Source organism: Mus caroli, unplaced genomic scaffold (assembly GCF_978045245.1).
Source record: "Mus caroli unplaced genomic scaffold, Mus_caroli_1 scaffold_11, whole genome shotgun sequence".
NCBI lineage: Eukaryota > Metazoa > Chordata > Mammalia > Rodentia > Muridae > Mus > Mus caroli.
In genome coordinates, this window is record NW_028227266.1 from 122,730,066 (window position 1) to 122,742,599 (window position 12,534).

Below are 12,534 nucleotides of genomic sequence, written 5' to 3' on the forward strand. Positions count from 1 at the left end.
AGTCATAGTTTTCCCCAGTTGGAGAGTCTACAGCTGGTACTTCTTGGGCAGTTGTTAATGTCATTTAAGGTCACAATATGTTTGAAGACGAACAAAAAGAGATGTGAGCACCCACCTGGAAGAGAGTTCTGACCATGCACTTGGACATCAAGGCCTTTAGGAAGCTTTAATTTGCCCTTTAGGTATTCTGTGCAAAGGCACAATGTCTGCTGTAAGGACAATAGCAGCCATATTCCTGAGAGCTGGTACATATTTTACACAGAGCACTTCTCACAATCATCATGGTAGGGTAAACACCTTTCCTGTTTACAAAGGAAAAGCTGATGATCTGTAACCCAAGGCCCAGGGTCAATGAATAGAAGTGGCTTAATTATTCTTCTATGTGATTTCAAACCTGGGGTTTTCTCAGTAAATCCTGCTGTGCCCTTAAGACAGCACAATCACCACTACAGAAAATGACAACACTTCTCCTGGCTCCTAGGAACTATCTTGAATTTCAGCAGTTCATAGTAACATGTCACCTTGAATCTGTCTAACATGTGCCAGCTCTCTCTCACTCAGTGCTATGGCCCCCTTCAGGTTTCAGGAGGTGGGGCAAGGAAGCCCTGGAAAGGAAATGACAACTAAGCCATAAGTGACTCCAAATATTTATTTCTACGCAGTAGAGTAACTGGTCAGGTCAGCAAATAGATGCCTAGGGTCTATTTTTAACACACAAGCCAGCACAGCTGTGACTCAGTGAAAACACAGAGAGCTTCTCAGCTTCTCAGGCCCAGGAAGAAAGAGCCAGGCACTCAGACAGACCACAGTCTTACTAACCATTCCCTATAAAGGCCCCTAACAAGTACTGATGCCACTCATCAAGGATAATAGACTAGACACAGGAGCAGTTTATGAGGAGTCTTTCTCCAGGTAGAGGGGCTCACAAGGCACAGTCTAGCTTTACTAAAGCTGAGTTACTGTACTCACTAGTTTATGTCAATTTGACACAAGCTAGAGTCATCTGAGAGGAGGGGGTCTCAATTGAAAAAATGTTTCCATAGATTAGGCTGTAGGCAAGCCTATTGCATTTTCTTTTTTTTTTTTTTTTTTTCATACATTCTATTATGTCAAGAGAATGTTTTTGTCCTGTTGTCCACGCTGAGTAAATTCAAACAGCAATGGTTCTGAATCACATGATAATATATGCCACTCATTTTGATCTAATCGCTACTAACAGAACTCTAACAAATGCTAATTTGCCATCCCTGCCCCTCCTTTTTTTAATTTTTAATATTTTTATTACATATTTTCCTCAGTTACATTTCCAATGCTATCCCAAAAGTCCCCCATAGCGCCCCCCCACTTCCCTACCCACCCATTCCCATTCTTTTGGCCCTGGCATTCCCCTATATTGGGGCATATAAAGTTTGCAAGTCCAATGGGCCTCTCTTTCCAGTGATGGCCGACTAGGCCATCTTTCGATACATATGCAGCTAGAGACAAGAGCTCCGGGGTTCTGGTTAGTACATCATGTTGTTCCAACAATAGGGTTGCAGATCCCTTTAGCTCCTTGGGTACTTTCTCTAGCTTCTCCATTGGGAGCCCTGTGATACATCCAATAGCTGACTGTGAACATCCACTCCTGTGTTTGCTAGGCCCCGGCATCGTCTCACAAGAGACAGCTATATTTGGGTCCTTTCAGCAAAATCTTGCTAGTGTATGCAATGGTGTCAGCGTTTAGAAGCTGCTTATGGGATGGATCCCTGGATACGGCAGTCTCTAAATGGTCCATCCTTTCATCACAGCTACGAACTTTGTCTCTGTAACTCCTTCCCTGGGTGTTTTGTTCCCAATTCTAAGAAGGGGCACAGTGTCCACACTTTGGTCTTCATTCTTCTTGAGTTTCATGCGTTTAGCAAATTGTATCTTATATCTTGGGTATCCTAAGTTTTGGGCTAATATCCACTTATCAGTGAATACATATTGTGTGAGTTCTTTTGTGATTGTGTTACTTCACTCAAGATGATGCCCTCCAGGTCCATCCATTTGGCTAGGAATTTCATAAATTCATTCTTTTTAATAGCTGAGTAGTACTCCATTGTATAAATGTACCATAATTTCTGTATCCATTCCTCTGTTGAGGGACATCTGGGTTCTTTCCAGCTTCTGGCTATTATAAATAGGGCTGCTATGAACATAGTGGAGCATGTGTCCTTCTTACCGGTTGGAACATCTTCTGGATATATGCCCAGGAGAGGTATTGCGGGATCCTCTAGTAGTACCATTTTCTTAATTAGTAACTTATATGAAATGGCCCAGCCCATTGTGGGGCCTTTTGGAGGAGCCCAGAAGATGGTGAGTGGGTTCTAGACCATGGACACTGAGTTATGTATAGAATTGGAATTTGGTTTTGCTTGTTCAGATTTTGACTGTGCTCTGGCTCTTCTCTCTTAAAGTAAGAATGTATTTAACTTATTTTTGACTTTACATGAGCCTGCAGTTGAGAGACTTCAGTATTTTTTAAAAAAGAGACTGAACTTTTAAAGTATTAGAATTTGTAAGATGGTTAGACTTTTTAAGTTTGTAAAATGTTTTATATTGTGATGTTGATATTAATCTGTAATATTGCAGCTGAACAAGGAAAGGAAAGGAAAGGTTGCAGCTTAACACTGATGTGTTGTGTGTCAAGTTGATAAGGGGTCAATTGTGCTGGCCAGTTTTATATCAATTTGACACAAGGTGAGAGAAGGGAACCTCAACTGAGAAAATGCCTCCATAAAGATGAGGCTGTAGGCAAGTATGTAGGGCATTTCCTTAATTAGTGATTAATGTGGGAGGGCCCCAGCCATAGTGGATGGGGCCACTTAAGGGCTGGAGTCCTGGGTTCTATAAGAAAACAGGCTGAGCCGGGCGTGGTGGCACACGCCTTTAGTCCCAGCACTCGGGAGGCAGAGGCAGGAGGATTTCTGAGTTCGAGGCCAGCCTGGTCTACAAAGTGAGTGCCAGGACAGCCAGGGCTACACAGAGAAACCCTGTCTCGAAAAACCAAAAAAAAGAAAACAGGCTGAGCAAGCCATGAAGAGCAAGCAAGCCAACAAGCAGTATTCCTCTATGGCCTATGCATTAGCTCCTGCCTCTAGCAGGAGCTATTTGAATTCCTACCATAACGTCCTTCAGTAATGGACTATGATGTGAAAGAATAAGTCTACAAAACCCTTTCCTCAAAAGGCTTCATCAAGAGGTATTTCTCACAGCAACAGTACCCCTATCTAAGAAGCTCACTACCAAGGAGAACAAGAGAAAAACATCTGGTATCCAGATAGAGTATAAGTGGCCCAGGCAGGGCTATAGATAACAACTCCTGGATACTTGGCAATAAAGAGGAATACATCACAGACATATTCAACCAGGCATTGAGCCTTCAAGGTGTTGTCCTGAGTTAAAGAAAACCCTAGAAAGACTATATACTTTATGCTTATGTTAACACAATGTTTTTGAATAGGTAACATTGGAAGAAAAATCAGAATACTTGATACAGAAAATGAGGAAACAGATGGGTATAACTTCAAAAGGGCATGTAGTTGTACTGGAACTGGAACAATTATATTCCATGTCTTGTTTATGGTAGCATTTGTCAAAGTTCACATAATGAGCTGGACTTGGTAGTATACACTCATAATCCCAGCAGTTGGGAGGCTGAGACAAGAGGATTGTTGTGAGCTCAAACATGTTGTATATAAATAGCTAGGGTATATGGCAAGACTCTATCTCAAAACAAAAAAAAAGGGCTGGGGATATGACTCTACTGGTAGTGCTTACCTAGGATGCTCAAAGCCATGGATTCAAGCCCCAGTACTTAAAAAAAAAATTCCTAAACAAACAAATAAAAAAAAAACAGAAAAACAACACAAACACAAATCTTAATAGTAATAAACAGAAACTTACCTAACTAAATTGTATCTCCTCTCAAAGCAGTAGTGTGATTTTTTTTTAAATGTGAAGGGAGCTCAAAAAGGGAAAATTTACTTCTGTATGCTGAAAGGAGAGATTGATAGGTTCTCTGTAATGACCATTGAGCTTCCAGGATGTCCCTGAAAAGTGGTAGATAGAAGTGAGGCCACATGGATAGTGAAGACAAAGGACACAGCTTTACTCATTCCACTGCTGCCAACCCAGGGCTCGTGGCTTCCAGATGTAATCATGAAAGGAGATGAATGCACGCTTAATCCATGAAGCCCATAGCTGTATATGTATAGGCAATATGATGTTTACAAAGAAGGGAGGTACATGTTTCTGGGGTGGGGAACTTGGGAAAGAGGTAAGAACAACTGACTGTAGCTAACATCCAGTCTGGGGATGGGACCTTGTGTGTATCATACAACCCACTAAATTTCCTGGATTCTAGCTATCTGGAGTCTGACCTTAAGGAAAAGATGTATGCCAATCAAAGCAAGGTCTTGGCACAAGGAGGCTGGACACAGACAAAAATGGGTTCCTTTAAGACTTTGTGGCTGAGCTGTGTGTGGTGGTGAACACCTTTAGTCCCAGCATTCAAGAGGTATATCTCTGTGAGTTATAGACTAGTCCAGCCTGGTCTTTATAGCAAGTTCTGGGCCAGCCAGTAAGACCCTGCTTTAAACAAACAAACAAACAAACAAACAATAACAACAACAACAAAACTTTGCGTGCTCGAGAACTACTGCTTATTTTTCATGGCATAACAGCATGTTCATGGTACTCTCTTTGAGACCTGACTTAGGTTGTACTTGGCTGGTATCAAGTTCTCAGGTCACAAAGTGAGCTCTTCCCTGTCACTGATTCCACATGTGATTTTCCAGAGTCTATGACAGTGGTTCTCAAGCTTCCTAATTCTGTGACCATTTAATAACAGTGGTTTTTAACCTTCGTAATGCTGCAACCCTTTAATACAGTTCCTCATGTTTGATAACCCCCAACCATAAAATTATTTTTGTTGCTAATTCATAACTGTAATTTTGCTAGTTACAAATTGTAATGTAAATATCTGTTTTCTGATGGTCTTAGGTGATCCCTGTGAAAGTGTAGGTTGACCCCACAAGGTGTTACAACCCATAGGTTAAGAACCATTGCTTTAATACAGTTCTTGTTGTGGTGAACCCAACCATAAAATTATTTCACTGTGATTTCATAACTGTAATTTTGCTACTGTAACAGGCTATACTTTGGGCAGTCACCTCACAGGAAGAACACCAAAGCCCCCTGGAGAGAACATGGCCATCTAGAAGATACTGTTTCCATGGACTCTGAATTCTATAACCTTGATCTGGGAAGGAAAGACATAGAAAGAGGCACTTTTACTCTCCACACCACGATCAACTTCCTTCTTATGTTGCTGCATAACTTCTAGAATGATGAAGTCTTCCCTGACACCTACAACTCTTGAGAAGACTACTCCCCTAATTCAGAAAATATTGGAGCTTCCATACATGTAGCTATCGTCTTTCTTGCCAAGAATTCAATATTATGTTTAAGCTCATTCAAATGTCTTAAGCCATTCAACTTCCTGGCAAAGAAGAAAAGATATTATACACATCATTTTTATAAAAGTATTATTTTTATCTAGAACCAAATGCTGAGTACCGAGTCATGGCCAAAGTATTCTTATGGAGGTCACAGATGTTTTCTGATATCCAAATTAACTCTATACCTGCCCAGATGTCCTACATGCTATACATAACATATACAATATATTAATTCCAAAGAAAGAAACAAAGACACTCTGCCTATAGCAAACTTACACCATGGTTCAAATGACTAGTATTCACAATGTTATCTACAAACTGGCTCAGGCATGAAAAACAGTGCCTGAAGAGTCACACCAGGAAGAATCATAAGGGTAGGAAGCTGGCGTGTGGAAGTCAACCTTGCCATACTTTTCTAACAACAACTAAGAACTGACTCAGAGAGGACAGGGTATATCTGGATTCCTCCCTAGTTCCAAACAAAGTGAAACAATTGTAAATCCTACCCTGATCAAAAGAAATACATGATGTTAAAAATCAGAAGGCCTTTCTGGAAGTGTAAATAGGCTTGACCTGGTTCAACACACCCAGCAATGTAGATCTGGTTTCAAACAACAGAGATGCATGCTTTTGATGGGTATTTTTAGCTTTGAAGACCATGAGGTCCCACTGGCTTGAATGTGAAAAATGTTGGTAAGCAGGCAAGCCACCTTCACCAGAACTTCATTAAGTGACTGTGATACTCTGTAGAGGTTTCCAGAGCCCAGGGCAGGTATTTCAGCACATCTGAGCAAAGGCTCATTAGGTGACCCAACTCCTTGAATCTACAATTAAAGTACTTCCCACTTGCATGTCCAGGTCATCTTTTCTGAACACCACCTACCCCCACAACTATCTTTTAAAGAGAATAAGAATTTATGATATGGCTATTGTTTCTTGAACCTCTTCTTGGCCCCCTCCCTCTTTCTTAGTCATTTCCCTAGAACACAAACAAAATCAGCCACAATTCCGCCCATGGATCCAGAACAGGGTCAGAAAGATCTGAGCCCAGGACAGTTGCTCTGGATTTGAGAGAATATAGGTGTCTTTTAAAGAAAATAGACAGTGGCTCCATGGCTCCAAAGAACAAGTTTCATGTCTGTTCCTGGGGCTAGAGCCATAGTTCTACTGCTGCAAAGCCCAGAGAAACATCTAGGAGGTAAGGATGAGGCATGACTCCAGAACAACTACCTCAACAATAAAGAATGAACAGGCCCCCAATAGAGATACATGATACCCAGGTGAGAAAGTGGCAGATGGCAAAGGCATATATCCTCCAATCTCTTTGCTGAACTGAAATGTTAATGGGTCAGTGTAGCTAACTATGATTTAAGAACTGGGTCTTTAATAGAATATGACATAGTCCCTTGTAAGTCGTTTCCTCATTACTACTAGAAGACACTTGACCAAACAAACCTAAGGGAAGATTTTTTTTTTTCTGGCTTACAGTTCAAATAGATATATTCCATCATAGCAAGAAAGGCAAGGCAGTATATGTTCTGAAGGCCACTGGCCAGCATTTAGAAAGAAGTGTGAAAAGGAATTGGGACACCCCAAGGCCTGTCTCAGGTAATCTCCTTCCTCTAGTAAGCCTCCACCTCTCAAAGGATTCACAACCTTCCCAACAGCCCTGCCAACTAGAGCTATGAGTTCAAACACATGAGGCTATAGTGGTACATTTTATATCCAAATCACAACAGTCACGATGCATGGCCTTGAGAAAGCTCAGATAATCTCTGGTGCTAACAAGCTGATAGCCAGACAAGATGTATTTTTAGCACCATTATTAAGGAAGAAGATCTCATTCAAGATTGAGAGTGTCACAACTCTGAACAATGCTGGTGGTGAGGAGCTCTGACATTTAAGGAGCTTAACACCATGGGAAAAACAGACATGTCTCCAATAAAGTTGTAAATGAGAAAAATCATTTAAGGCCGGATAAAACACCAACTGTCCAGTACTTATAATTCTAAGCTTTTGTTACAGAGTCTCATACCTCCTATGGCTCTTGGGCATTTTATATTATGGTACTGTTTTCTTCTACTTGTTCTATAACTCCATTACTGTTCATATTTCCCCAGCACCTAGTACTGTTCAGGTATATGAAGAATCCTCAGTAAGTTACTTGCCAAAAGAATGGGACAGAATATAGATCCTTAGTACACAAACCAAACAAAACCTTGAGGAATTAAAGTATGCCAAAAAGGTAAATAATAAAAATCTTTCAAATAGTGGAAACATGGGTAAACTTTCAGCAATCTAAATATTTGTTCTTATACTTACAGATATGAGTAGTCTTCACTCCTCATAAAGGAAACTTTTCTTTATAACAGATGGAGACCACTACAGAAAACCCCAACTAATAAAAAGGTAAACTGGTGGATCTCAGTCCCAGTGGATTCACTTACAAAACAACTCCTAAATGTAAGGCTCAGAGTACATTGGAAAGATTCTAAGAGACAGGGGATTCAGGAGTTTGCTGTGAGACTTGCTATGTCTCCTAGTGATGGAGAAGCTACAATAGTCTTACCAACATGTCTGCCTAACTGTGGGCTGAACAAGGACAACAACAAAAAAACATGTCAAAGTGGACATGGTAAAGTCCATGAATCCTCAACTTTACACAAAGAACTACAAGCAACCAGAGAATGCTTAGAATGGGAAAAAAAATAAAGTCTTCCCCAGGGGAGAGCACACCAATTCATTCAATATCAAATGGTCAGCCCTGAAAACATTCATGAGTAACAATTATTCATACTGAGCAGGTTATATTTAGGAACATATATATGATGTAACAACACTTAGTGAAAAAAGTGGCCATGAATTTGAAAGAGAGCAAAGAGGAGTATAGAAGATTTGGAGGGAGGAAAGGGAAGGGAGAAATGTTGTAATTATAATCTCAAAAATAAAATATAACATTGGGAAAAGTTCTATTTCTTCAATTTAAAAATGTTTCTTCATTGAGCACAAACTATATGCATTAAAAAAATGTAACTGTGAAGATTATATTGTCATTATTGTGAGACTCTTGCAGAGGTACAATTCCAAGAGTAAGTGGAATAACATGATTCAGCAATGAATGAGGAATATGTCCTCTACCCTAGACTGTATGAACAGATCTGCAGTGTTCTTAGTGTTCAGGAGATTTCTATAAGACCTGTTGTTCACATCTTAGTCTGTTACATAAGGTCCCATTTTCTGGGGTGACAGAACTGTCATTAATCCTTTCTTAGTTGTGTTTGTATGGACTACCATGGAATAGCCAAGGCTCTGGTTCCAGGCTTCAGTGTTTTGTGTCCTTTATCAAGACCAAATTCTGTGTTATGCTTCCCAAACCTTCCCCTGACTAATTTGTTCCTCTAGTCTTTCAGGTCTTATTTTGGGCAGAAAGAAGTGTGTATCAGTTTTTTCTCTAGGGAAGTCTTGCTCATAAATCTTCATTTGATCCAGAATAATAATCAATACACCTGCCACTAGCTTTCAGTAACCAAACCTTTTTGTTAGGGGCAGTGTTATGTCTACCTCTTGGTCTTAGGTTGAAGCCTTAACCTCCACATCTCAGAACATGATTGTATTTAAAGACAGGGTCTTTAGTAGAAAGATATCTGAGATTAAATGAAGTTTTGATGATAGGTCCTCATCCAATCTGATCTGTGTTTCTGTAAGGGGAACTATAAAGACACAAAACAGTATGGATAAGTGAATGTAGTGAGAAAGCATACAGATGCAAGTGAACAGAGGCCTCAGGACCAGCCTAACCTTTATCTAGGACTTTAGAATTATGGAAAATACGTTTCTGTTGCTTAAGCTTAATTTGTGGCATTTTCTTGTGGTGGTCTAACAGGCAACACATTTCCCCAGTCAGTTTCCATTCCCAGATGTGTGGATCTGACAATATCAACCAGGCAAACTGGGTGGGGTGGTATCTGGAGTCTGGGTTCTGGTGCCCCTGGGAAGAAGCATGATAGAAACAGAATAAGGCCAAGATCCAGGGTGACTGAAGCTTGAGCTAGGAGGAATGGACAAGACACTTTTCCTTATTAGGTGAGTTCTGTCAATTTGTACCCTGTTCAGGCTTTAAGACTGCTATATATGTACATTATTATTCAAGAAATAATGTGATGAGGATCATGGTATGACTAGATGTACATTTAGCTCTCTTTAAGTTACTGACCACTTTCCATCTTGTTTTTCAGGTGCAGTGTGGGGGAGGTGAATCTTTATCTTCCTTCACATGAAGATTAAGAATTGTGGTTGGAAAAAGGAGGGAGGGAAAAACAGATATTCTCAATGGCTAAAATGGCTAAGAAAGTATCTTTTCCATGTTCTTGACTAAGTCTTTGGTTATCCTGGATAAAATATCCAGGGCTATAGCTTCAGCAAATTCATTATAGTTTCATTTCACTTGACCCTCTCGGGTTAAACTGTCCAGACTTACACTGAATCTCTCTAGGAACTCATTCTTGGCTTAGCTCTAAGCATATGAAAAGTTTGCTTGGATGGTTCTTTTGGTCCAAGTTTTTTGGATGCTAAGAAATCACAAATGTGATGTCCTACACCTCAGGCCAAAGGTGCAGTACCTCAGGCTACTGGTTGGTTAGGTCAGCCCACAGATACTGAAACCAACCACTAGCCTACTCCATAAGTACTGTAACCAATTACCAGGCCACAGCATAGTCTTCAAAACCACAGATTCTCCTACACCTTTCTGCTAAACCATAATGTGCAAATATCCTCTTCTTGACACTGAAACCTGGACCAAAGGAAAATAGGCCTTTGGTGCTGTTCAAATGCCAGAGAGTCTTATGAACAACAAGGACTGCTGGTGGCCACAATAACTAGGCTAATTAAATATGGCTCCAATGTCAGAAAGTGGATGATAATATTCTTCTTGCCCAACTGTGCATGGTCAGAGCTATGCTCCTAGGATGGTACAGACACTTCAGTTAATTCTAGTGATACATCAAAAGGTAACTAGAAAGTAGGCAGTGTTTTTCCATGTGTAAGCTCACAGAAACATCCCAGTTTCTACCCCACAATAACTATTCAAATTAAGGTTCAAATGCTGCTAGAGAGAAGCAGGAACACAAAGTCACTCAGATGTCAACATGGTCACAAACAACTGGCCTCTGCTTACAGGTACCTCTAAGGTTAAAAACCTTAGTTATGACCCTTTCTGCTGCATGGGAGATGCTTGTAATGAATGTGGCCCCTAACTCTTTCGTTCCCAGTGGTTCTTGGCATGAGATAGATCATAGGTAGTCAACACACTTCCTCTAGCTCACACTGCTACACCAGTCTTGAGTTTTATCTTGTTTTTGGAATCTCCAGAAATCAGGTGACCTGTCAGCTAACCATTCCCTGCAAAGGGAAGCTAGGACTAAGGACTGACATTTCTTGAGTACTCTGTGTTCTGGAGGCAGCAGGCCTCCAGTCTCAAGGACTAACATAAAACAAGACCACTGGATGTTTGTTATTGATGATTTTGCTATTACAAGTGGTGTCTTTTATCTCACTCCACAGGACTGGGCTAAACACTTGGCACTTAGCCATGCTGGCTAAGGGGCAAAGGAACCTGAGACCATTTCCAAGTTCTAAACCAATTACAAAAAATAAAGTAAAATATTAAGAACACACACACGCGGTACTGCAGGACTCTGTATACATTATCTATTTTCTTAATAAAATAAACAATTTTCAAGAAGTGATACACAAATATGAACATTAAACAAACAGATAAATTCTGTCTCCTAAAGCTATAGTTTTTTCAGATCCTTTTAGTGAAAGGAGGCTGACAGTCAGCCCTGTGCTGATTCCCAGGATGATAACAATCCTGGCTCATAATCAGTATTCTGCATTTCAACACAGCAGAACTGGTTGTCATAGACCGAGAGTGTCGGGGCAGCCAGAAGGTTGCAAAACTAAAAGTAGAAACCCACAGCTCCCTTCCCCCAATCCAGCAACAGCAGCAAGCAGATGGCAGAGGAATTAACCTGCTTCAGACCACCATTGCTGAGAGAGGCTGTAAGTAGATTAAGTCCTGAGCCTCTGCCTCTAAAAGCCCCTGACCCATTTCTGTCTGGAAAGGAAACCACTTGTGTTAAGTCAAACAATCATAGGGACAGAAAGAAACAAGTGCTGTTTTTCTGCAGGAAGACAGCCCAGCCGTGGGAACTTTGCAGAGTGACACAAAGAATCATAGCATTAATAGGAAGCTACTTGGCTTAAGTGTCAACTACATGTTCTCTTCTTTTATGAAAATAGGATGTCGCCCCGCCCCGCCCTCCATCCGCAGCCCAAGCCTGGGTGCCAACAGGACAAGCTACCACACCAGATACATTAAGTTGTCCTACAAGTGTTTCCAGAAACTTTACCGCAGAGCTACCTTGAACTATCTGAGCACAAGAGCAGTGGGTAAGGTCAGCCAAGACACAAAAGGAACAAACTGTGTTTCCTGGACCGAAGGGGCGTCAGGAGTCATGCAGAGAGGAGGTTTTGGCTTTCTGGGGATTAAGTCCCAATGCCCGCGAGAACTTTGGGGTTTGGCTGCTGTGCCAGGGGTTTGTGGAGAACTGCCGAAGCTCCGCCTCACAGGGCGGCTTCACCATAAGGTTCCACAGGGTGGCCCCCTTCTGCCGGCTTAGATCTTGGAACAGTATTGAGGGTCTTTCTACGACCCCACAGACAGCCTAAGTATTGGAGCCAACCCCTCTGGAGAGAGGGTTCTCCCGAGGCGGCAGGCGCCCTGTGTGGGAGGGGACAGCCTCAGCAACAGGTGACGACCCACGCCCCCACGAAGCCTCCGCGCCGGCGTCCAGAACGGCCCCAGTGTCCCCGATGTCTGTCCGGGCGCCTGCGGCACTTACACGCTCGTGGGTCCACCGCTGGGCAGAAACGAAACTTTCTAGGGCCGAGCGGAAGAGTAGGCAAGCACAGAGCCGACTGCCATGAAGCGCCCAGTAGACCCAGAGCGCGCGCGGACTACGACTCCCGATATGCTCCACAGATGGCC

At 41.7% G+C, this 12,534-nt stretch overlaps 1 protein-coding gene across 4 annotated transcripts in view; it reads right to left on the reverse strand.

Annotated features, from left to right (window-relative positions):
* Nucleotides 1–12,534, reverse strand: part of Fyco1 (FYVE and coiled-coil domain autophagy adaptor 1) — a 67,677-nt gene extending 55,143 nt beyond the window's left edge. For 2 of the 4 annotated variants that reach the window (XR_002378694.3, XM_021171508.3), the window contains exon 1: nt 12,389–12,534. The gene's annotated coding sequence lies outside the window, so the exon portion shown is untranslated. Of the gene's footprint in view, nt 1–3,927; nt 4,074–11,907; nt 12,211–12,388 lie in introns of those variants that run through there. The other 2 variants (XM_021171509.3, XM_029481240.2) reach the window with 2 other exon arrangements.